Source organism: Bos grunniens, chromosome X (assembly GCF_055505025.1).
Source record: "Bos grunniens cultivar Pamir isolate PY7600 chromosome X, Bosgru_T2T1.0, whole genome shotgun sequence".
In the NCBI taxonomy this organism is placed as follows: Eukaryota; Metazoa; Chordata; class Mammalia; order Artiodactyla; family Bovidae; genus Bos; species Bos grunniens.
This window is the reverse complement of record NC_141194.1, coordinates 28,216,880-28,243,491: the sequence shown is the minus strand read 5'-3', so window position 1 is coordinate 28,243,491 and position 26,612 is coordinate 28,216,880. Positions and strand designations below refer to the sequence as shown.

Sequence of the window (26,612 nt, the reverse complement as noted above, 5' to 3'; positions counted from 1 at the left end):
GTGGCACCCTTGGCAGTGTCGAACTCTGCTCATCAGCCCTCAGGGCCCTCATCTAGGTCCTAGAGCTCCTCCGGGGGTTGAATCCGGGCCTACCCCCACAGACCAATGTCTTAGCCTGAGACACTCTAGACCACATTCAGCCAACAGCTCCCAGGGACTCATAAGAGCCATATCACAGGGGTGGGATGTGGATGGGTCACTTTTATTACTGGGAGGGTTGGGAAAGTCCCTTCAGCTCCATTCAGGTCCTCACCTTGGTTCTGGACGAGTCCTGGACACTGAATCTCCACCAAACAGTCACCGTGGCTACCGGTCAATCCGCTGACTTTCAAAGCGGAAGTGGAGGGGAGCTGCGTAAGGTCCTACGTGGGGTCTCTCAGGGATAACGGCAGGGACAGCGTGCTACGGGAACCCCAGTAGCTCAATATTTATCCGTCCTTTGGTCCTCCTTGTGCAGTGTATCAAAGCCCAGGATGCCCCTTCCTATGAACCCGAGTCTTCCAGCTCCCAAACAAAGCCCTTGCCTTCCCAAGTGCCTAGTGGTGGGAGGCCAGCTCTGCCCTGAGCATCTCTGCTTGTCAGGTGGGTTGCCACTCTGTGAGCCTCCTTCGTTGGGGGAGAGAGCCTCTCACTAGCACTGATGGTCTTCAGCGTATGTCCAGTTATGTTCAAGACACTCCCATCTGCAGATCTGGGTTCTGATCTGGCTAGAGGAGACTCAGCCCTCCCTAAGATCACACAGGTTGAATGAGCGGACCACTCAGATGTAGCTCCTGTGGGCTTCTCAGGGCTAAGAATTTACAGAATTCTGTTTGGCTCCCTCTGCAGGGGTCCCCACTAACACTCAGCATCGCATGTGAGGTGCTTCTTGGATTCAGATCCCTTGCTCTACAAAACTGCAGCTGATTGTATTAGACAGAGGTCTCACCTCACTAAAACTTTCTAGACTGAAATCAACCTGACATCTGTGCCCAGAGCTTCCTGGGGACCACAGCATCAGTGATTTTCCAGGGCTTCCTTTTATAGGGTGTGCTACTGTGAGTACACTTTCAGGACTTCACATTGACATATGAGGAATCCTGTAACTCCACTCTCTGTTTTATGAAGCTTCTTGTCTTACATCAAAGTCCTAGTCTCCTGAGAATTCCAAGTTGGAAGTCAGGATCATCCTCATGTGATCCTAGTCCATCAGGGCCTCTGAGAATAGACAGTGGGGATGCAACTTGAGTCCTTCTGATTCCTCTTGCTTAGCATCCTCACTACATCTACCACAGCCTGGGACTGCTCCTTCTACTGAGCTAAGATTCCTCTTCTTAGTCTTTGGGTAACCACTATATTCAGGGAAGATTGTCCCTCAGTCCTCCTTCATGGAGGTTCTCATATCAGCTTCTGTCCCTCGATTAAAGTCTTCCTGGGGATTGCATATTCCTACAAACAGTGAGCAGTTACCCTCTAGCAAATCTTGGAGAAAACGGGTCTCAGTCCCAAAAGTGATGTAAAATTAGGAAAATGCAGCAGAAATTACGGAACTCAGGACAGATGTTATGATGTCAAAGAGACAGAGGTGATATATTCCTGCTCTTCAGCCAGATTTAGGGTGTGTGCTTAATCGCTCAGTCATGTCCCACTCTTTGTGACCCCATGTACTGTAGCCCGGCAGGCTCCTCTGTCCATGCAGATTCTCCAGGCAAGAGTACTGAAGTGTGTTACATGTCCTCCACCAGGGATTGTGCCCAACCCAGAGATCGAACCCAGGTCTCCTGCATTGCAGGCGCATTCGGTACCATCTGAGTCACCAGATTTAGGGTAGTTCTAAAATATTTACTCTCGGCACCTCCCTGTTGGTCCAGTGGTTATGCGCTCCCAATGCAGGGGTCCTAGGTTTGATCCCTAGTCAGGTAACTTGATCCCACATGCCACAACTAAAAATCTCACATCCAACAGCTAAGAGTTCTCGTGCCACAGCTAAAATCTCACATTCCACAACTAAAGAGCCTGCATGTGGCAACAAAGATTCCAAGTGTCCAAACTAAGACCCAGAGCAGTCAAAAATAAATAGAAATAACTATTTTTAATTAAAACAAATAAAATGTTTACTTTCTACATAGAAGGATAGTGCCAGATAATCTTGTAAGCCCTTGATCACTTGAGGGTGTCTGAATTTCCACATGGAGGTGATCATTTGCTAACTGAGCATTATCTCCTTCTCTCCTTTATTCACACCTCTTAATTATTTTGGTGTTTGTATTGCCTTGGCTATGTATTCCATCCCAGTGTTTTCGTCACAGAGTCCTTTCTGTCACTCAAGATACATGTTGGAGTGCTAGAAGACAGTGAATTAACTGACTCATGAGCACCTCAGGCCGGGACAAGTGGAAGGGTACATGCTGTGGACAAATTCAGACCAGCGCTCTAGTCCCAGCTCTGTCTCTTATCAGTTGTGTGGACTTGGGTCCATCCCCAAACTCGGGGAGCCTCAGGTGAAGTGGCTTTTGTAGGGCTAGTGGCATGTAGCTAAAGTACCTGGCACACGGCCTGGACCACACTGGACTTTACACAATATCTGTTTTTACTATGATTATGAACAGTTTCATCCTGGAGGATACCACCGACCCTGAGGAATCTTTTAAATCCAGGAGATGTCAGAGAATCTGTGGCATTCTTGGACATGAAACACCATATCAGTCCAAAATGCTGTTTAGAAAGAATCTTTCATTTCCATTACTAGATCGTATTTTGAGTGTGGGGGTACTTTTTTAACTGAAAGAAATTCAAAGAATCTAAATTTGATTCTGAGACTAATTCTGTCTTCCTTCCCGGCTGCTCTTTCATCTGAACAACTCCTAGAGACTTCCTTAGTGGTCCAGGGGTTAAGACTCTGCACTCCCAATGCAGGAGGCCTGGGTTCCACTGCTGATCAGGGAACTAGGTCCCACATGCCACAGCTTCCCCGCAACTAATAGTTCACAAGCCACAACTAAAGATCCTATATGCCACAACTGAAACATTCCTCATGCTGCAACTAAAGAACTCTCAGGCTGCAAGGAAGATCAAGGATCCTGCGTGCCAAAGGTAAGACCAAGCATAGCCAAATAAATAAGTAACTAAAATAAACCCTTATCTTCATCAATTTCATCATCACCTAAAATAGACTCACCTCACAGACTTTGGTGGAATTATCAACGTAGCCAAAAATGCTGAATGGAATGCCCTTTCAATAAAATGAGCTCTGTTTCCATGAGTCACCGCACAGTGTCAGCCCACTGGCTTCTGAGTTTCCAGTTTCATTCCACTATTACATTTATTGCACAGAATCTCCTTGGAGATGATGTGCATGAAACATCTAGGTTGTGCACTGTGTTCACGGGCACTGGGACAGGAGCACAGGGCACATTCCATCCCCTCCCCAGGGGGGATTTCTCTCTGGTATACTCGTGTTGCTGTTTAGTCACTCTGTCATGTCAGACCTTTTTCTACCCCATGGGCTGGACAGATTGCTCTGTCCATGGGATTCTCCAGGCAAAAATACTGGATTGGGTAGCCATTTCCTCCTCCAGGGGCAGCTTCCTGACCCAGGGATTGAACCCATGTCTCCTGCATTGGTGGGTGGGTTCTTTACCACTCAGCCACCTGGGAAGCCCCATAATTCCAAAGCAATTGTTCAGGGTGGTTTTCCATTTCAGGCTTAAGTCCCTCAACTTTGAGACCCGCCATCTGAGGGTCTGACCCCTATTCAGTGTTTCCACAGCCTCCCTGGTGGGCTAGCCCTGTAGCCTAACTTAAAACTACCTTCCACTGCCAAACTTTTATTGTCCTAAAGCCTCCAAGTGCCTTGCCTCAGTGTATTTACACTAGACTCCTCATGAGGAAGCCCTCAATCCCCTCACCTCCTTACACCTCATTTTTATTGGGCCCCTAGATCTCAGTTCACCAGCTACTTTAGATGAATGCTGCTCTTAGACTCTAGAATTCTATAAGAAGGGGTTGAGTTTATTTTTCTTAGCATCCCCAAAACCACCCAGAAGCCTTCCAAAGAGCAGATGCTAAATTGATATTTGAACAATTACAGTGCAAGTGCGTAAGAAAGCAATTTACTGGGATTTCACTTCTCCCACATTCTTAAATAAGTGAAGCCAATCCAGGTAAATAAACTTCAATATTACAAAGGAAGACTAAAACAAATAAAACAAATGAAGAAGTGAATACCTCTTAAGATTTTTTTCTGTATCTGATAATCACACAGACTTCACTGTGGAAAAATTTCCATTTTCACAAAAAAACCCATATTGCAATATCATGTTATCTTGTTCCGAATGACAAGAAATGATTCAAGGATTTCAGTCTGTGCTATGTAATACGAAATTTCTTATTTTTTGACTTGATAATCTGCAGTACATGTGGGAGCTGTGCCATTAGCATACTTGCACTCTGAAGCTAAACACATATTTAATTAAAGGGAACAACATTTAAAAACAGAGAAAAGAAAAACCTCCAATTTGTGCATATTGTATAGGAACACAAATACGTTATATGCTGAATTTCCACGAGCCCCACCGTGGCCCTCCGCTAGTGGGAAGATTGCCTGCTTTCTTGAAATGCAATGTGAAGTATCTGCTCAGACTTCACTAGGGGTGGGAGGAAATTTGGACATGCTCTGGAAAGTGCACTGGCCTTGGGACCATTGGAGCCCTGGCTGCAGCTCTGGCTCTGGCTCTCTCTTCTACAGCTCTCAAAGCCTCTTCATACCAGAATGGGAAGGAACTGCACTTGGTATCATCGACATTAGCCCCAAACTCCCACATTGTTTTATATATCTATATCTATCATGGAAGCACTCCATATTAGTTTACAAAATTGTACTCATTCCTTTTTATAGCTTCGTAGTACTCCACTCTGTGGATATATCATGTTCCCTCAATTACCATGAGCATAGGCATTTACGTATTTTCATATGGTTGTGGATGTCTCTTCAGAGTTAATTTCTGAAAACACTGAATTACTGGCTCAAATGTAAAAGCACATTTAATTTTCTGACATTACCAAATTATATTTACGCTCTAATCTCATTCTTTGACATGTAGCTCTCAAAGAATGAGGTCATTATATTCTCTAACACTATATACAAAAGTAAACTGAAAAGGGATTAAAGACCTAGCTATAAGAGTGGAAACCATAAAACTCTTAGAAGATAATATGAGCAGAACACTCTTTGACATAAATCATAGCAATAGTTTTTTGGATCTGTCTCCTAAAGTTAGGGAAATATAAGCAAATTAAAGTTAAAAGCTTTTGCACAGCAAAGGAAACCATCAAAAATATGAAAAGCCAACCTACTATATGGGAGAAAATATTTGCCAATGATATAACCAATACGGGGTTAATATCCAAAATATATAAACAGTTGATATAACAGTTTAAAAAAAATCAAGAAAAAGATGGGCAGAAGACTTAAATACACATTTTTCTAAAGAAGACATACAGCTGGTAAGAGACACATGAAAAGATGTTCAACATCGTTAATCATCATATGAATGCAAATTTAAACCACAATGAGGTATTATCTTATACCTATCAGAAGGGCTATCATCCAAAAGGAACAGAAGTAACAAATGTTGGTGAGCATGTGGACATGATCTGTACACTGTTGGTGGGAATGTCAATTGGTGCAGCCACCATGGATAACAGTAAGGAGGGTCCTCAAAATCTAAAAAGAGAACTAACACATGACCCAGCAATCCCACTCCCGGGTGTTTATCTGAAAAAAAAAAAAAAAAAGAACCCACTAATTTGGATGGTCTCCGTCAGGTACTCGATGCTTGTCTGAGTCTAAGGGTTTCCACTGCTCGTCTCCCCTTCCCTCCAGCCTCATCTACTCTCTGTCATGACCCCACCCCAGTCCAACCTCCCAGTTTATTAAGAAGGCACCTGTGACTGGCAGAGCCAGTGTGAGATGAAGAGGTAGTCCTTCCCAGCCACCAGATAATCAGGAGTTTTGGCCGGACTTTGAGCACACACTGAGACAGTGAGGAGTCAGACACAAAGCACAGACTGTGGTGCTGAAATGGATTAATACTTGGAGATGTGGCCAGGGACCTTCCAGCACAATATTATACAGGTCCAGTTGGGGATGATACATTTCATTGGCAAACCACAATTATGAAAAAGAATGGCAGACCATATTGAGGCAGTGTATTCTCTCTGACAATTCATTTCCCTAAAAATTACCCTTCACACTACCTGAGGGTGCATTTGGAACAGAATTTATCATCCAGACATGAACACTAATGGCAACACTCAGTTCACTACTCTAAGATCACTGTGGTCTCTTGCTTTAATGATTTCTAAAGTTCTGATATCCATTTGTTCACTGCTACATGATCCGAACCCAGATGATAGCCTCCCCAGTGCTAGAGGTTGCATAGATCTATAAAACAGAAATAAGTACAAAAGAATTTTTCAGGAATGTACTCAGAAGTATGCCATGTGATGCTACCTTGAAGTCAGAATAACCTGCATTAAAGCTTGAATAAACTTTCAGTTCAGTTCAGTCGCTCAGTCGACTCTTTGTGACCCCATGAATTGCAGTACGCCAGGCCTCCCTGTCCATCACCAACTCCCAGAGGAGTTCACTCAAACTCATGTCCATCGAGTCGGTGATGCCATCCAGCCATCTCATCCTCTGTCCTCCCCTTCTCCTCCTGCCCCCAATCCCTCCCAGCATCAGAGTCTTTTCCAATGAGTCAACTCTTCACATGAGGTGGCCAAAGCATTGGAGTTTCAGCTTTAGCATCACTCCTTCCAAAGAAATCCCAGGGCTGATCTCCTTCAGAATGGACTGGTTGGATCTCCTTGTAGTCCAAGGGACTCTCAAGAGTCTTCTGCAACAGCACAGTTCAAAAGCATCAATTCTTCAGTGCTCAACTTACTTTTAAATTACTGCTAAAAATGAAAACAAAAACCCACTAATTTGAAAAGATCCACACACACACAATGGAATATTACTCAGTCATAAAAAAGAATGAACTTTTGCCATTTTCAAGAACATGGATTGATTGGAAGGCATTATGTTAACTGAAATATGTGAGAGAGAGGAAGACAAATTCTGTATAATACCATTTATATGAGAACTAAAAAATAAAACAGACTAGGGAGATGAAGCAGACTCACAGATACAGAGAACAAGCTATTAGTGGTTACCAGTGGAGAGTAGCAAGGGGGAGGGTAAGGGCAGGGATGGAAGATTTAGAGGTGCAAACTAATATGTATAAAATAGATAAGCTACAAGGATATATTGCAAAACAAAGGGGATATAGCCAATATTTTATAACAACTATAAATGTAACACAACATTTACAAATTGTGAATCACTTTGTTTTGTCCCTGAAACATAAAATATTGTACATCAACTATGAAAATGAAGTGAAAGTGTTAGTTGCTCAGTCTTCTTCAACTCTTTTTGACCCTAAGGACAGTAGCCCGCCAGGCTCCTCTAGCGATGGAATACTCCAAGTAAGAATTACCCACTGGAGTGGGTAACCATTCCCTTCTCCAGGGGATCTTCCTGACTAAGTAAGTGATCAAACCCAGGTCTCCTACATTGCAGGCAGATTCTTTGTCATATGAGCCACCAGGGAAGCCCACAACAACTATAGCTCGCTTTAAAAACATATATATTCTCTCAGGAACTTTCACATATACAATACAGTATTATTAACTATGTGCTTCCCTGGTGGCTCAGTGGTAAAGAATCTGCCTGTTGATGCAGGAGATGCGGGTTCAATTCCTGGGTCGGGAAGATGCCCTGGAAGAGGACACGACAACACAATCCAGTATTCTTGCATGGAAAATTCCACAGACAGAGGAGGCTGGCAAGCTACAATCCATGGGGTTGCAGAGAGTAAGAAACCACTTGGTGACTTAATAACAGCAATGATTAACTACAGTCACCATGCTGTACATTATATCCCTGCTGCTGCTGCTACGTCGCTGCAGTCGTCTCCGACTCTGTGCGACCCCATAGACAGCAGCCCACCAGGCTCCCCTGTCCCTGGGATTCTCCAGGCAAGAACACTAGGGCTTCTTTATTTTGTAAGTGAAAGTTGTGAATGTTTATGCCATTTGGACACTTACACCCATTTCATCCATCCTCCAACCCCCTCTTGTGGCAACCACCAATCTGCAACATGACGGACCTAGAGATCATCATACTGACTGAAGTGACTCAGACAGAGAAGGAGAAATATTATATGACATATCTTAGATGTATAATTTAAAAAGAGATGATAAAAATGAATTTAACTACAAAATAGAAAGACTTACAGTTTTAGAGAACAAATTTATGGTTGCCGCTGGGGAAGGATGTGGGACAGGGATAGTTAGGGGATTTCTGATGGACATGTACACACTGCTATATTTAAAATGGATAAGCAACAACAATGTACCGTATAACACAGGGAAATCTGCTTAGTATTATGTGGCAGTACTGATGGAGGTTTGTGGGAGAGTGCATAAGTGTATATGTATGGCTGAGTCCCTTCACTGTTCACCTGAAAACTGTCACAATATTGTTAATTTGCTATACCTCAACACAAAATAAAAAAGCTAAAATTTTACAAACACTGTGCCTGCAGTGCAAGGGCTGTGAGTTCAGACCCTGGTTGGGGAATTAAGAGCCCATGTCCCACATAGCAAACCAATCCACAAAATATCATCACAGAAAAAAGTGATGGGGATTCCTGAAATAAATAATTGATAAGCTACATTTCATTGCCTTTAAACTTCTGCTCTATAAAAATACACCAAGAGAACAAGAAATTGAGTCATAGTCTGGGAGAAAATATTTGCAAAAAACATATTTGATGAAGGCTCTAATCTAAAATATACAAAGAACTCTTAATATTAATAATCTTAATATTAATAAGAAGAAAACTAACATCTAATAAAAAATGGACAAAAGATAGGAATAGATACCTTGCCCAGGAAAATACCGAGATGTCAAACAAGCATATGGAAAGATGCTCCACATCATATACCATTAGGGAACTGCAAATTAAAAAAACAAGCAGATACCACGACATGCCTTTCAGAATGGCCAGCATTCAAAGGACTGACAACACCAAATGCTGGTAAGGAGGTGAATCAACAAGAACTCTCATTCCTCAGTGGTGGTGATGCAAAATGGTAGAGCCACTTTGGAAGACAGTTTGCAAGTTTCTTAGTAAACTGTACATATTCAACACTGCTGGTATGAATATAAATTGGTACAGCCAATTTGCAGGGAAAACAGTGTAGCAGTTCCTCAAAAAGTCAAAAATAACTCATAATACTTTCCGCAATTCCACTACTATCCAAAGGAACTGAAATCAGGACCTCGAAGAGAGCTCTGCACTCCCATGTTCATTGCAGCACTACTCACAATGGCCAAGAAAGGGAAGCAGCCTAGGTGTCCAGTGACAGATGAATGGATAAAGAAGATGCAAAATATACATATAATGGAACACCATTCAGCCTTAAAAAGAAGCTAACCTCCCCAGTTATGACAGCGTGCACAAACCTAGAGGACCTTCTGCTACAGTGAAATAAGCCAGACACAGAAGGACAAATACTGCATGTCATTTATATGAAGAATCTAAAATGGCCAAAGTCATAAAAACAGAGTAGAGTGGTGGTTGCCATGGTCTATGGGAGGGTGAATGCGATGGAACTGTAGACTTTAAAAACATTCACAACCTATGAATGAGACAGGGTGCTCAGGGCTGGTGCACTGGGATGACCCTGAGAGATGGGATGGGGAGGCAGGTGAGAGGTGGGGTCAGGAAAGGGAACAATGTACACCCATGGCTGATTCATGTCAATGTATGGCAAAAGCCACTACAATATTGTAAAGTAATTAGCCTCCAATTAAAATAAATAAATTTAAAAAAAAAAAAAAAAACATTCACAGCCTACAAGCTGACAGGTATGTTCTCTTTGGTACAAACGTTTAGGACTTCAAGCCAGGAGGCAGTGTCTCAAGTAACCCTGAGAGAACTGCTCCAAAGAATGGAGGGGAGGAGCCAGGTTACATAGAAGTTTTGCAACAAAGGGCAGGTAGTCTGAATATCAAAAGACTATGATAAATGAAGGAAAACCAGATAACCCTGGTTAAGGAATTTAGCCCTTTTCCATATATGGAAAGATGCAAGAATCGGGGCTCACTGAAATCATTTCTTTGATATGAACTTCACATATCTGGGGCCCGTATCCTATATTTTTACATCCTGTGTTCCCTGAGGGTTCAACATCCATGGTGGCTGCAACTGTTGATAACTGACAGTGTTTATTCACTGATACAGCAGGCAGTATTCCAATTCTAGTATTCATCAAAAGTTACAAAGTTTAATTATAAAAAAATGAATAAGTTCTAGGGATCTACTACAAATATAGAGCTTATAGTTAAGAATACTATATTGTACACTCTCTAAGAGGTTGTACACTAAGAGGTCAAATCTTAAGGTAAGTGTTCTTATCACAAATACAAAACATAAAGGGTGAGATGGCATCTTTCAAAATGGCCATCATCAAAAAGACTATAAACAATAAATGCTGGAGAGGGTGTGGAGAAAAGGGAACTCTCTTGCATTGTTGGTGGGACTGTAAATTGATACAGCCTCTATGGAGAAGAGTATGAAGTTTCCTTAAAGATTCAGACTAAAACTACCACATGACTCAACCATCCCACTACGGGGCATAAACCCTTAGGAAACCATAACTGAATAAGACACATGTACTCCAATATTCATTGCCACACTATTTACAACAGATAGGCCACAGAAGCAACCTAGATGTCCATCACCGAATGGACAAAAAAGCTCTGGTTTCTGTATTCAATGAAGTACTACTCAGCCATAAAAAGACCATATTTGAGTGAGTTCCAATGTAGTGGGTGAACCTAGGGCCTATTATACAGAGTGAAGAAAGTCAGAAAGAGAAATATAAACATCGTATCCTGACACATATACATGGAATCTAGGAGACAGCATTGATGAATGTATTTGCTGGGCAGGATGGAGATGCAGACACAGAGGACAGACTTGGTGACACAGGGGTGGACGAGAGGGAGGGACAAACCAAGAGTAATACTGAAACATACACATTACCATATGGAACATCGACAGCCAATGGAGATTTCCTGTGTGATGCAGGGAGCTCAAACTGGTGCTCTGTGAAAATCTAGACGGGTGGGGAGGAGTGGGAGGTGGGGGGATGTTCAAGGGGGAGGGGACATATGTATACCTATGGCCGATTCATGTTGATATATAGCAGAAATCAACACAATAGTGTAAAGCAACTACACTCCGATTAAAAATACACTTAAAAAAGGATGAGAGGGAAATTTTGGAGGTAATGGATATGTTTATGGCATAAACTGTGGTGGTCATTTCACAGGAGTAGACTTATCTCTAAACTCATCAATAAATAAATCAGAAAAATACTGGTTAGCAAGGAAAACTAGCATATCCCAGTTAGGAGTATGCCACTGAAGGTCACCATGAGGGAGACACCCTCAGTGGATGTAACACAAAGCTCCAAAATGTTTGAAGGGCCCCAAACTTACCTATCTCTCACTTGCCCTTTTTCATAAACCACTCCCACTTTCATTCATTTAACCACCCACAAGTGTCTATTCCTTCCCTATTGTTTGCCACATTACAGTCAAGATTACTTGATTTCAATTATTATTATTTTTTAGTGGCGTGGGCTCTGGCTCCCCCACCGAGGGCAGAGTGCACCAGTCTAGCGGCTTTAAGGCATCATCCCACCTCAGGGGAGTGCCACTCTGATTTCTGGGAAACTCCATAGACAAAAGACAACATGAATAAACCATCTAATCTCCACAGGGTTTCCCTGTACTGGAATAAGAGCACAGGACACATTCCATGGCAGCTTCACATGATTGCTCTCTGATTTACTCACAATCCCAAAGCACAGGCAGACTCAGAAAATACTGCAGGTTTGGGTCTCGACCCCCAAAGGAAAGTCCATATCACAATTGAGTCATACGAATTTTTTGGTTTCCCAGTGCTTTCATAAAATTTATGTTTATACTATACTATAGGTTATTAAGTGGGAAATAGCACTGTGCCTCAGAACAATATAGATGTCTTAAATAGAAACACCTCTTTGCTAAAAGAAAAAAGATGCTAACCATTATGTGAGCCTTCACTGAGTCCATCATTTTTGATGCTGAGGGTGTGAACATTGCAAGAGGTATCAAAACGTGACACACAGACATGAAGTGAGCAAACGGTATTGGAAACATGGATCCGAAAGTCTAGCCGGAAGCAAGGTTGACTGACACAAACTTTTAATTTGGTAAAGAAAAAGAACAAAGAAAAGAAAAGCAGTACCTGTGAAATACAATAACACAACGTGCAACAGAGTGAAGTGTGCCTGTAACTGTTAAGGGCAGTTTCCCATCCCAGGCTTTGTCTTTAAACTATGCGGCCCACCATGTGAGAACCTGGTCCCTCGTCATGATTAGGACAGTCTCGTCCAGCCCGCCATGCACTAAACTTATAATTACTTCCCACCGGAGGACTTATACTTTCCCGAGGCCCACCACTCCCTTGCATCAGGGAATTCACATTTGACTGCTGTCATGTCACCATTTCCTTTACATGACAGCTGCTTCTCGACTCTATAATTTTATGGTGAATGGCTAGATCTTTTTCTCAGCTCTCCAAGTACTAGCATGGCGTCTTCTATGAGCAGAGGATCAATTACTGTTTAGGGAGTAAATGAGCATGAGGATGTGAGCATGAGGATGAATTTCTTAGAATTTAATTTTACATTTTTGAATTAGCGAAGCCTACATGGTCACTTATAATTCTGTAAAACACAGACTACAAAAGATGGGGAAACAAAATACTATCCATCTTACTTTCCCTCTATTTCTTGATCCCACATATTGCACTGCTTAATTTTTTCATATTGTCAAGGAAATAACGTATTGAAATGCCAGGTTATCTTGCACCAGCTTATTAAATAAGATGGAAGCTTTCCCATTTGTTTTACACAACAGAAAAACTCTTATTGTTAAAACCGATAAACAACACTAAGTGTGACTCATGTCATTGGTACACTTAGATTATAAGCTTTGAGGAGCAACCTTTGAAAAGTAGCAAGAACATAAAAACACAGATTTATCGCTAAATTCCTCATACAGAACACAAACCCCAAGGAATTATACACTGTGCACCCTCTGGGATGCCCAATTCTATACTACTTATAGAACACTGAATGCTATCTTCAGCCACAAAGTCCAGAATTTGGCTCAGCTTCATTAGGTGTGAGAAGAATTGCTGGAGAAACACTGGGACATCCGCTGGCTTGGGTCCTCTCTTCCTCACATCTCAAAGCTGTGATACCCAGGATCTCCGATAGCTGACACAAGAGGTGGGGTTGGGGCTGGGGGAAAGAAGCCTGGCGGGGTGTTCTATAGTCCTCATTCAGAGTCCCCATCTTCATATCTCTCAGAGTCTGACACTCCTCCCTTTCCCGAACTGTGTCCACAAGCCTCCAAACAAAGTTTCACCTCTTAAGAGTTTCAGCAGGGGAGAAGTCCGGGAATTGAGTGCATGGGTGCCGCTTTGTGTCACCATCTTTACTGCCCCATGCCTCGTTCGTACTCGGTGCTCTCCCGGTGACTGGAGTTAGGGCCTAGGTTTCCTTCATTTACAGAATCAAGTAATCGCTTACCTTACAGAATGCCTTAGATCAAGATATACCAAAGAAATCCGCCTAAGAGAGTTGTAGGAACCTTTCCCTGCCGATCACAGAGATGAGACTTTGGGAGTTATCTTTGTTACAGGATGGGGGGATGGTCCCTGGAGTCCACATTCAGGTCCTGACCTTGCCTACAGATCAGTCCTGGGAATCCACTCTTAGCCACATGAACACGCTGAACATCAGTCCGAGCTCTTCGCCACCAGCACAGAAGTTCTGCAGAGACCCTTCCTGCTATGGCTGCCCTGTGCACGATCTCTGAGGGATGATGGAAGGGGCGGGGCTCTGTGGGGACCCCGTCATTCAGTGTTCAGCAGTCCCTGGGTCATCCCTTAGGGTCCTCACCATGCGGTCTGTCAGAGCCCAGGACCCTTCGCACTACGGACTGGAGTCCTCCTGCCCCCAAACGAAGCCCTCACCTCTCCGAGTCCCTAGTGGGGAATCAGGGCACTTCTCTGTGCATCTCTCCCTGACAGGGGGAGCGCCACTCCATGAGCCTTCCTCCTTGGTGGGAGAGACCCTCTCATCAGCACTGATGGTCCTCATCTTCCCAGTGCTGATGGCCAAGATGCCACCCTCCTAAGAACTGGGGTTCCATCCATTCCCTCGCTGAGACCAGATAGAAATGAAGTGGCTTATCATCCCTATAACTCTGCCTGGAGCCTCTGGGGTTAGGAATAGGGGCAGGGGTCTGTAAAGCCTCCTCATTTGTGGGTCTAGTGATACTTCTTCCTTCACTCAGGGACCTCACCATGGTCCTGTCCAGTCCTGGGACCTGACCCTCCAACCTGAGATTCTCCCTCTACTGAACTGAGGCCATTTTTCTTAGACTGAGACTTTGACCTCACAGAGAACTACAAAGCTTATAAGAGGGAATGTCCTGTCTGGGCATTCCAGGCCTGAGAGCAAGTTTGGGCAGGTCTCTGAATGACCTGTATTTTATGGTGGTTGTCTCTCCAGTCCCCACTTATGGGGGCCCAAATTTTGTCTCTCTCTTGGATTAAAAGATTCCTGGTGCACACCACATCCCAGCAAACTCTTGAGCAGTGTCCCTAATGCAAACCTTACAGTTTCATGTCCCAGACTTAACCTGAGATGGGGAAAATAACACAGAAGGCAGGGGACAGAATGAGGTGTGCTCCCAGAGAAAAATGCTGCTCCATCCTTTTCAAAAGCCAGAGTCAGTCTCTACTCATGACTTGTTTTAATTGATTGACAGGCATACTTTTCATACATTCTACTTCATGTAATCATGCATCACAAATACTGTGTTTCGTTACAAACTGAAAGTTTATGGTAACCATGCATTGAACACATCTATGGCATCATTTTCCCAACATCATGTATTCACTTGGGGTCCCTGTTCCACATATTGTTAGTTCTTTAAATATTTTAAACTCTTTCCTTATTTCTTATGGTATGCTGATCAGTTGTCTTTGTTACTATTGTAACACATTTGTAATTAAGCTATGTGCATTTTTTAGACATCTTCTAGTAAGTGTACAATAGGATTAACAACTTTTTGTTGTTGTTGTTGTTCTAAAATTTTTTATTTATTTTTTTAAATTTAATTTTATTTTTAAATTTTACAATATTGTATTAGTTTTGCCAAATATCGAAATGAATCCGCCACAGGTATACCCGCGTTCCCCATCCTGAACCGTCCTCCTTCCTCCCTCCCCTAGCCTCCCTCTGGGTCGTCCCAATGCACCAGCCCCAAGCATCAAGTACCGTGCATCGAACCTGGACTGGTGACTCGTTTCATACATGATATTATACATGTTTCAATGCTATTCTCCCAAATCTCCCCACCCTCTCCCTCTCCCACAGAGTCCATAAGACTGATCTATACATCGGTATCTCTTTAGCAGTCTTGTACACAGGGTTATTGTTACCATCTTTCTAAATTCCATATATATGTGTTAGTATACTGTATTGGTGTTTTTCTTTCTGGCTTACTTCACTCTGTATAATAGGTTCCAGTTTCAACCATCTCATTAGAACTGATTCAAATGTATTCTTTTTAATGGCTGAGTAATACTCCATTGTGTATATGTACCACAGCTTTCTTATCCATTCATCTGCTGATGGGCATCTAGGTTGCTTCGATGTCCTGGCTATTATAAACAGTGCTGCAATGAACATTGGGGTACACGTGTCTCTTTCCCTTCTGGTTTCCTCAGTGTGTATGCCCAGCAGTGGGACTGCTGGATCATAAGGCAGTTCTATTTCCAGTTTTTTAAGGAATCTCCACACTGTTCTCCATAGTGGCTGTACTAGTTTGCATTCCCACCAACAGTGTAAGAGAGTTCCCTTTTCTCCACACCCTCTCCAGCATTTATTGCTTGTAGACTTTTGTATCGCAGCCATTCTGACTGGCGTGAAATGGTACCTCATAGTGGTTTTGATTTGCATTTCTCTGATAATGAGTGATGTTGAGCATCTTTTCATGTGTTTGTTAGCCATCTGTATGTCTTCTTTGGAGAAATGTCTATTTAGTCACTACCTAATGATCAAAGGATCAATCCAAGAAGAAGATATAACAATTATAAATATATATGCACCCAACACGGGAGCACCACAATATGTAAGACAAATGCTAACAAGTATGAAAGGAGAAATTAACAATAACACAATAATAGTGGGAGACTTTAATACCCCACTCACACCTATGGATAGATCAACTAAACAGAAAATTAACAAGGAAACACAAACGTTAAACGATGCAATAGACCAGTTAGACCTAATTGATATCTATAGGACATTTCATCCCAAAACAATGAATTACACCTTTTTCTCAAGCACACATGGAACCTTCTCCAGGATAGATCACATCCTGGGCCATAAATCTAGCCTTGGTAAATTCAAAAAAATAGAAATCATTCCAAGCATCTTTTCTGACCACAATGCAGTAAGATTAGATCTCAATTACAGGAGAAAAACTATTAAAAATTCCAACATATGGAGGCTGAACAACACCCTGCTGAATAACCAACAAATCACAGAAGAAATCAAAAAAGAAATCAAAATTTGCATAGAAACGAATGAAAATGAAAACACAACAACTCAAAACCTGTGGGACACTTTAAAAGCAGTCCTAAGGGGAAAGTTCATAGCAATACAGGCATTCCTAAAGAAACAAGAAAAAAGTCAAATAAATAACCTAACCCTACACCTAAAGCAACTAGAAAAGGAAGAAACGAAGAACCCCAGGGTTAGTAGAAGGAAAGAAATCTTAAAAATTAGGGCAGAAATGAATGCAAAAGAAACAAAAGAGACCATAGCAAAAATCAACAAAGCCAAAAGCTGGTTGTTTGAAAGGATAAATAAAATTGACAAACCATTAGCCAGATTAACAACTTTTATAAGCACTGGGAATCCCCCAAATTCCTAATGATTTACTCTATTGCCATTTTCACTTACTGCAGTGATCTAGAACCCAAGTCACCATATCTGAGATATGAGTACAATTCTAAAGGAAAAAAGCCATCCAAGATGGTTTTGTGCTATTCTGATTGAGGTTATTGGACACTGCACAGAGAGACAATCTTACTGTCCCTATCATCTGTTTCTCTTCTTTATTCCTATCATTTATTGATGTAGCCTTCAAGGCTTTGTGCCTGAAGAAGTGTATTGGAATATATCCAGAGTCCTTGCTTTTATCCCAAGATACATTTGAGTGTTAAGGAACACAAGCTCTGCTTTAGGCCAAGAGGAGTATAACAGCATCGGATCTAGAGGAATTCAGAGAGGAATCTAATTCCAGGCCTATCAGTCACTAGTGTTCCCCAGCAAGGGCTCACTGCCTGATGCACATAGAAGCCAATACTATGGAACAGGCTTTTGAGAGACAAACTTTAATCCAAGGTGGAGTAGCAAGAAGACAGGAAGTGGGGCTCTCAAATCTGTCTCCTCAATCCAGAGTTTGAGGTAAAATGAAAGGGTTTAGGGGAACTGCAAACTTGGAAGCTAATTGGCTAGTCTTGAATTAGTTCATGTAAGCTATTCATCGGAGAAGGCAATGGCACCCTACTCCAGTACTCTTGCCTGGAAAATCCCAGGGACAGAGGACCCTGGTAGGCTGCAATCCATGGGGTCACTAAGAGTCGGGCATGACTGAGCGACTGCACCTCCACTTTTCACTTTCATACATTGGAGAAGGAAATGGCAACCCACTCCAGTATTCTTGCCTAGAGAATCCCAGGGACAGAGGAGCCTGGTGGGCTGCCGTTTATGGGGTCACACAGAGTCAGACACGACTGAAGCGACTTAGCAGCAGCAGCAGCAGCAGCAAGCTATTCATGCTGCTAGAATCCAGATTTTCTGTATTGAAGGACTTCATACAGTTCTCCCCTGGCAACATTCCTACTCTGAGAGTTCCACAGACTGAACTCTCTTGGTTCTGCAGTCATCCTGGAAACATAGGCTCCTTTTTGGCACATGCATAGTGCTGCCTCTAAAAATAACTCAAGGTTTGATTAATCAACAACCTGTTTTAAGGAGGCAAAACCACTTTAAACTGGTCAATGCTTTATGCTTCAATCCCCCCATTTCTCTTTGTACATTCTTCAAGCTTGTGGGAAATCATCCTCAATTTGGTTAATGAGTCTCAAATTGTGTAAAAAATGATAATCTCAGGTCCCAGAGTTTTGTACCACCGGGACTAGAGTGTTACATAAGCACTGACAAGGTTGGATTAATTGGTATTTAAGAAAGGTGATTATCAGAGGCTTTGTTTCCTTCACATGTCTCTTTTCAGGCTATCGCTTGAAGTTTGGCATTTTGGTGCCTGGATGGAATTTATTACTATTGGGTCATCTGTCTTGGCTCTTCCTGGCCACTCCTCAGCCCAAACTGAGCTCTGCAGTTGACTGACCAATTTCTTCCACTGTAGTGCTCAAAATAGTTTACATTTTGGGCAGCAAACAGAGCCTGGACCTACTGTCTTTAAACAATGCTTGCTGCCTCTTCCCAGCCTTCATGGATTAAAGTGGACGTCAACCAGCACTCTTATCAGGAACTTGAGGTCTCCCTGGAAAGCCCTTGCATTCATGGGAGCTGTAGGAAAGCCTTCAGGGCTTATCTGTGGCTCAGAGTGCTTTGTTCCTCTCTAGGGAGAAAAATAGGCAAACTTGAGGTATCGCCCCTTAATTTAGGACCCAATTCCATTTCCTAGTTTGGTTTCTGGAAAGCATTGGCTGTATGAGTTCCCTGGAGAAACCACTGAGAAGAATGGACAGTCTCAAGGTAGCCAGCTTGGATCTGAGGGTTCACTTAAAGAACCCTGAAAAGTTTTCCATTATTATATGTGGTTGTCAAACTGTAGCTTGAAAGGCACACGTGCTACCCAGCTTCCAAGGAATCTGTCCCACCAGTTCCAAGACTGGAGCCCATTTGGTCACAGGCTCCTAATGTTTCTGCCCCGCCATGTGCTGAGGGCATGCTTGTCTACTGAGGAGGGTCCTATAGAAGTTCAGGCTCTGTCTCAGTCTCCACGGAGAAAAACTTACCTGGTGAGTAGGAGGCTGAGACAGTGATTGCATCCCATTGAAGAAAGTGAAAGAGGAAGCTGTCTTAGACTCAGGCAGAGCTGACTTTCAGAGAGCAATTCAGCAGCACACACATTCAAACACCAATTTCCTCACTTCCTTTCTGAGCATGCTGGGGTTTAATCTTTCTGGTAGATGACCAAAATACTTTACCCCTCCAGCAGAGATCACCGACAAGCAAATCTAGATGTCTGGGCAATTTCCAGGGGAAATACATTCACTCCAAGGCCTCTATGTAGCCCATGGCCCTTAAGACCACAACCAATGGCTATTTTTTCCTGGTAACATTTCATTTTTAACATCACGCATGCACAAATATATAAAAGTAGTTCAGTACTACCTCCCTGCTATTCTGGCTGATACAGAATAGAACTAGACTTTTTAGTGAGGAAACACCAGAATGTGCCCTATTGTATCAAATTCCTTAGCTGGATTAGGGTGCATTCTTCTGTGTGTGGTGGTGGGGGGGAGCTACTTTTCCTGCTTTATACTCCCTCATCTTACATTTATGCTCACACCACAACAAAGTAATCAGGGCTGGTTTCATTAAGAATACACTCGTGTGGAACTCCAAGTATCATAAGAGATTACTACCAACAACTATATGCAAATAAAATGGACAATCTAGAAGAAATGCACAGATTCTTAGAGAGGTACAGCCTTTCAAGACTAAACAAGGAAGAAATAGAGAACGTGAGTAGACGGATTATAAATACTGAAACAGTAATTTAAAATTTTCCAATAAAATGTCCAGGACCAGGATGCTTCTTGGGTAATTCTATCAAACACTTAGAGATTCTATCAAACTCTTTGAAAAAAAATTACAGATGGAGGAACACTCCCAAGCTCATTCTATGAGGCCACCATCACCCTGAGAGTAAAACCACATAGAGAAGCACACACGAAAAAAAAAGAAAAGAAAATGACAGGCCAATATCACTGAAGAACCCAGATGGAAAAATCCTGAACAAAATACTAGCGAACCAAAAAAGACAGTCTCTTCAATAAGTGCTGCCTTAAAAACTGGACAGTTACATGTAAAATAATGAATTTAGAACATTCTCTAACACCGTACACAAAAATAAACTCAAAATGGATCAAAGACCGAAATGTAAACCCAGATTCTATAAAACCCTCAGAGGAAAACCTAGGCAGAACACTCACTGTTTGACATAAGTTGTAGCAGTATTTTTTTCTTTTAGTAAAATGGTTTTTGATCCACCTCCTAGATTAATGAAAAGAAAAAGAAAAACAAACAGGTGACCTTTACTTAAAGTCAAAAGCTTCCACACAGCAAAAGAAACCAAAAACAAAAAGACAACTCACAGAATGAGAGGAAACAGTGCAATAATCTCCAAAATATATAAATAGCTCATGTACCTCTGTGTCAAATAAACAATCCCATAAAAAAGTAGGCAGAGTGTATAAACAAACATTCCTTCAAAGAAGACATACAGATGAGCAAAAAGCATATGAAAAGATGCTCAACATCACTAATTATCAGAAAAATGCAAATGAAAAGTACAATGAGGTATCACCTCACACCAGCCAGAATGGTCATCATGCCCAAATCAGCAAACAACAAATGATGGAGTGTGGAAAAAAGGGAACACTGTTGCACTCTCGGTGGGAATGCAAATTGACACAATCACTATGGAGAACGTTATGGAAGTTCCTTGAAAAACGAAAAATAGAATTACCATATGATTTACCAATCCCACTCCTGGTAGATATCCAGAGAAAACCATGATTCATAAATATACATGCAATCCAATCTTCATTGCAGCACTATTTACATTAGCGAAGATATCAGTTCAGTTCAGTTCAGTAGCTCAGTCGTGTCCGGCTCTTTGCAACCCTATGAATCGCAGCGAAGATATGGAAGTAACCTCAATGTCTATCAACAGAGGAATGAATAAAGTAAATGTCGTACACATATACAATGGAATATTATTCAGCCATAAAAAGAATTAATTAATGACATGTGCAGCAACATGGATGGACCTAAGGAATGTCATACTAAGTAAAGTAAGACAGAGAAAGACAAATAGCATATGTTATCACTCGTAAGTGGAATCTAATTTTTAAAAAATGACACAAATGAACTTGCTTCCCTGGTGGCTCAGCTAGTAACGAATCTACCTGCAATGTGGGAGACCTGGCTTTGATCCCTGGGTTGGGAAGACCCCCTGGAGAAGGGAACGGCTACCCACTCCAGTATCCTGGCCTGGAGAATTCCATGGACTGTATAGGCCATGGGTCACAAAGAGTTGGATAAGACAGCGACTTTCATTTCACTTCACAAATAAACTCATTTACAAAATAGAAACCGACTTATGGATATAGAAAACAAGCTATGATTACCACTGGAGAAATGTTGGGGGAGGGATACTTTAGGAGCCTGAGATAAACATACACGACTGTTGTGTCTGACTCTTTGTGACTCCATGGACTGTAGTCCACCAGGACCCTCCATCCATGGAATTTTCCAGGTCAGAATACTGGAGTGAGTTGCTATTTCCTGCTCTAGGGGATCTTCCTGACCCAGGGACTGAACCCACTTCTCTTGTGTCTCCTGCATTGGCAGGTGATTCTTTGCCACTGTGCCACTTGGGAAGCCCACATCTACAACTAATATATATAATAGCAATAACCCAAAAGCGCCTACTGTATAACACAGGGAACTCTACTCAATAATCTGTAGTAATCTGTATGACAAAAGAATCTGAAAATGAGTGAATATGTGTATGTATAACTGAATCACCTGAAACTAACACAACATTTTAAATTAATTATACTCAATAAAACGCAATAGAAAAATACTACTACCATAATATCCAGCAATCTGACTCCTGAGCATATATCCTGAGAAAATCATAATTCGAAAATGGAACAATTACCCCAATGTAAACTGCAGCAATATTTACAATACCCAAGACATGGGAGCAACCTAAATGTCCATCAACAGATGGGTAGATAAACATGTGGTCCAGAAATACAAAGGAATATTACTCAGCCATAGGAAAGAATGCCATTTGCAGCAACATGGATGGACCTAGGGATTGTCATACTAAGTGAAGTAAGTCAAAGACAAACATATCCTTCATATGTGGAATGTAATGTTAAAAACTGATAAAATGAACTTAATACAAAACAGAAAACTTACAGATCCTGAAAAGGAACTTATGGGTACTAAAGGGGAAATGTAGTGAGGGAGGGATAAATCAGGAGCTTGGGATCAATGTACATACACCCCTATATATAAAATATATAACCAATAAGGACCTCCTGCATAGCACAGGGAACTCTAATCAATATTCTGGGATAACCTATATGAGAAAAGAAACTGAAAATGAATTTACACATATATATGTGTGTGTGTGTAACAGCATTACTTTGCTATATGCCTAAAACTAACACAACATTGTAAAACAACTATACTCCAATACATTTTAAAAAATAGACTACTTGGGCATATATCTGAAGAAAACCATAATTTGAATAGGAACAAGCACCCCCATGTTCCTTGCACCACTGTTTACAAGAGCCAAGACATGGAAACAACCTAAAGGTCCATCAACAGATGAAAAAGATGTGATACATAAATACAGTGGAAGAACACTCAGCCATAAGAAAGAATGAAAGAATGCCATTTTCAGCAACATGGGTGGACCTAGAGATTGTCTGAGTAAGTCAAAGACAAATACCGTAGTATATTGCTCACAGGAAAATCTAATTTTTTAAAATGACACAAACGGACTTATTTACAAAACAGAAACAGACTCGCACAATTTGAAACAGATTTAGGGTTACCAAAGGAGAACTTTGTGGGCAAGGATACATTAGAAGCTTGAGGTGAACATACACATACAACCAATATAGAAAATAGATAACTGAACAGGACCTCCTATACTCAATATTCTATAATAGCCTATATGGGAAAAGACTCTGAAAAAGATTGAATATATGTGTAACTGAATCACTTTGCTGTACATCTGAAACTAACACAAGATTGTAAATCAACAAATCTCCAATAATTTTTTTTGAAAGAATATCCATCTGTAACAATACCTCTGTGCTGTCATCTTAGGCAAAGGGGAAAACCCCCATCACCTCCATAAAGCGAGGTTTCCGGTCCAGGAGCAAGGTGTTTTATCTCCCGATTCAGAGGACCCTCATTAATTACAGGCTGAATAAAGTCTCGCCACATTCATCCCATAGCCAACTCGTACTAGCCAATCCCAACACATAAAACAGTCAGACACAGACAAACATAGGCAATTAAATCCAAAGGCCTGGAACCTTAAGCCAGTGTTCAGACCTCTAACCCAATCATTTGAGCACCTCAGTAGTGCTAACCTCTGACATTGTCCTCTTAGGGTGGGTCGTTAACCCAGGACTGTAGCCTTAGGATTCTAATCAGACAGAAGAAACTCTCCTAGGTGGGACTCTAACCCACAGTGGTGGTGTCGTTCTTCAATCAATTCATCACGTCTGACTCTGTGCAACCCAATGGACTGCAGCATACCAGGCTTCCCTGTCCTTCACTTTCTCCTCAGGTTTGCTCAAACTCATGCCCATTGAGTCAGTGATGCCAACCAACCATCTCATCCTCTCTAACACACAGTCCTGATGAGATTATTAGACTACAGGCACATTCTAACTTCATATAGCACATTTAGTTACAGGCATATTTTAAGGAGTTTACTCACCCCAAAGATGTCTGATCCAGGAGCTGTTTCCTTCCTTAAAAGTGAAAGGAGCCCCAGAAGCCAGAGGAGCCCAGAGTGCCATGGCTAGCAAACAGGAACCCGAGAGCCAACTCTCTAGACAAACTCAGTATAGGTGGGCACTCAGGGTTGGTGTTGAGGGCCCACCAGGGGCTACAGTGCATCAAGCAGATGGTCACAAGTCCTAAACCTCAGCAAGGCTGCCCAAACTAACGGAACATGGGCTCACTGCCCGATGCTCAGAGAAGTCAGTACTTATGGCAAGAGCTTTAGAGAAAAGAGCTTTACTGCAAGGCCAACCAATGCAGGACACAAGGTATCAGATCTCTCTTCAACCCAGGAGCCTGGGTGCCATCTAAGGGGTCAGGGGAATTTCTAAATTGGAAGCTAATTGGCTAGCCTTCAATTAGTCCATTTCAGCTACTCAGGTTACAGGAAGCCAGGTTTTCCTCATTGAAGGACTTCTCACTTTGTAAATGGCCCAGGGCAATATTTCTCTTCTCTGAGTTTTGCAGACTGAAGAGCTTGGCTCCAGGGTCATCCTGAGGTCATGTGTTCCTTCTTGGACACATGCAGTTGTTTCTTTGTAAAATGACTCAAGGTGTGATTAATCAACAATCTATTTGAGAAGGTCAAACCAGTTTAAGCTGGTCAGTTATTTCACATGGTGTTTCACTAGTCCCTTGAACCCCAGCACATTACCGAAACTCCTAGGGAAAGAAAATCACAGTGAACTAAAGGTTGCCTAGCAAGGAAAATCATGTAACATTCACAACAGAGGATGTGACATAGAATGTGCTTGAGGTAGAATCTTTCCCAGTTGGAAAGAACTCAGAGTTCTTAGAAATTTTGTCGTGGAGCAGTATCTTCCCTCCCAGATACCCTTTCATCTAAATAATGAATATTTCCATGTATTTAAGTACTAACAAAAACCTAGAACTTGCCTAGAATTTGCCCGATTACACACAAGATAAAATAATGGAGTAGGTCCTTAAGGAGAGGTCTCTGGCTCCCTCAACCCAGGGTAAAGGTCACCAGTCCAGGAGACTGTGGATTCTCTCAGGCCCTCCATCTCAGGATCTGGGCTTGCTCACCACTCCCACTGTCTCCCTAGCCCACCAGGCAACTTCCCTTGAAATGACCTCTCGCTGAAGGTTCTGCGTTTTCCTAAGGCTCCGAAGTGAGACTGTGTATTAAAAAACAGAGATATCCGTTTGCCGACAAAGGTCCCTGTACTCAAAGCTATGGTTTTTCCAGTAGTCATATATGGATGTGAGAGTTGGACCATAAAGAAGACTGAGTGCTGAAGAACTGATGCTTTCAAACTGTGGTCTTGGAGAAGACTCTTGAGAGACTCTTGGACAGCAAGGAGATCAAGCCAGTCCATCCTAAAGGAAATCAACCCTGAATATTTATTGGAAGGACTGATGCTGAATCTGACTCCAATACCCTGGCCACCTGATGCGAGGAGCTGGCTCATTAGAAAAGACCCTGACGCTAGGAATGAAAATTTGAGGGCAGGAGGAGAAGGGGGCAGCAGAGGGCGAGATGGTTGGATGGCATCACTGACTCAATGGACATGAGTTGAGAAAACTCTTGGAGACAGTGAAGGGCAGGGAGGCCTGGTGAGCTGCAGTCCATGGTGTCTCAAAGAATCAGACACAACTGAGTGACTGAGGATGCACACACACACACACACACAACACTCCATGATATGTATATATCATATATCGATCCATTGATACATCAACGGACATTTAGGCTGCTTCCCTGTATCGGTTATTGTGAATAATGCTGCAACAAGTACAGGAATGAAAATATCTCTTGGAGAGTCTAATTTTAAATTTTTTGGATTAAAACCCAGAAGTGGGCTTGCTGAATCATATGGTAATTCAATTTTTAATTTTTTGAGGAACTTCAATACTGTTTTCCACGATGGTTGCACCCATCAACATTCTCACTAACATTATAAAAGAGTTCTCTAAATGCTTGCACTTAATCATCTTACTCTGTCCTGGAGAGGGAGCAAGACAACCAACTTTTCAAATGATTGCTGTGGTAAAACCACTTAACATCAGATCTACTCACTTAAATATTTAGGCACACAATACAGTAATGTTAAATATAGGCACAATGTTACCCAGCAGATCTCTGGAATTGGTTCATCTTGCATAACTGAAACATTATACCAAGTGAAAAGCAACTGCACATGCACATGCAGTCACCATGTGCAGTGATCTTGGCGCCCCCCAAAATGAAGTCTCTCACCGTTTCCACTGTTTCTCCATCTATTTGCCATGAAGTGATGGGACCGGATGCCATGATCTTTGGTTTTTGAATGTTGAGTTTTAAGCCAGCTTTTTCTCTTCTTTTTCACTTTCATCGAGGCTCTTTAGTTCTTCTTTGCTTTCTGCCATAAGGATGGTATCATCTGCAAATCCGAGGTTATTGATATTTCTCCCTGCAATCTTGATTCCAGCTTGTGCTTCATCCAGCCAAGCATTTTGCAAGATGTACTCTGCATATAAGTTAAATAAGCAGGGTGACAATACGCAACCTTGATGTA

General features: G+C 42.0%; 1 protein-coding gene across 3 annotated transcripts in view; it reads right to left on the bottom strand.

Annotated features, from left to right (window-relative positions):
* Positions 1-24,979, bottom strand: part of LOC147340045 (melanoma-associated antigen B4-like) — a 28,934-nt gene extending 3,955 nt beyond the window's left edge. Inside the window, exons 1-2 of one of the 3 annotated variants that reach the window (XM_086388366.1) lie at positions 24,029-24,979; positions 254-1,197 (exon numbers count right to left, since the gene is read on the bottom strand). The gene's annotated coding sequence lies outside the window, so the exon portion shown is untranslated. The remainder of the gene's footprint in view (positions 1-253; positions 1,198-24,028) is intronic. The other 2 variants (XM_086388367.1, XM_086388365.1) reach the window with 2 other exon arrangements.
* Between the last annotated feature and the right edge of the window lie 1,633 nt (positions 24,980-26,612).